Raw genomic sequence first — 631 nt, 5'->3', positions numbered from 1 at the left:
GAACTCATCTGTTGGTGCTTAATATCAGGTCTCATTCAACACACTGTCAAATATCGCTTATTGTTTGGGAGACATTTTGTTATAAGGTCAGAGGTCAGAGTAAATACTGATTTTAACCAGTAGGAGCAATTTAGTTTATATTTGTCTGAATCTTTAATGACACAATATTTCTTGTGTCTTAATAAAGACAGTGAGAAATAGATATTATGCTAAAAACAACACAGCTAATGATTGGCAGAGACTTTTGGACAGTACTATACTTTTAACAGAATTTTAAAACTAGGAAAAGCAAAACGAACTGTTGCAAATGAGCACTGCAAAAGCAGCAGCCAGAAGAACGCCTGAGGCACCCTGATACAGAAATAAAAATCCTTCATTACCTACAGGGACACAAGTGTCAACACGTTTCCATTACACAGAGTCTTCATCAGGGCATAATGCAAAAGATGTGCCCAACTTTAAACCCCAGTGCATCATGTGATGCTAATCATTTGATACCAAAGAGTTGCCATGGTTGAAATAAACAAAAGGCAAAAATTGTGATTATGTTGAAGAGGAGAAAAATGAAATAAAAAAATGAAAAGAAAAAAAAAAATTCATCAAAAGAAAAGAAAAAGCAAATAAAAAACAA

This window comes from Sphaeramia orbicularis, chromosome 17 (assembly GCF_902148855.1).
Source record: "Sphaeramia orbicularis chromosome 17, fSphaOr1.1, whole genome shotgun sequence".
In the NCBI taxonomy this organism is placed as follows: Eukaryota; Metazoa; Chordata; class Actinopteri; order Kurtiformes; family Apogonidae; genus Sphaeramia; species Sphaeramia orbicularis.
This window is presented reverse-complemented; position numbering follows the sequence as displayed.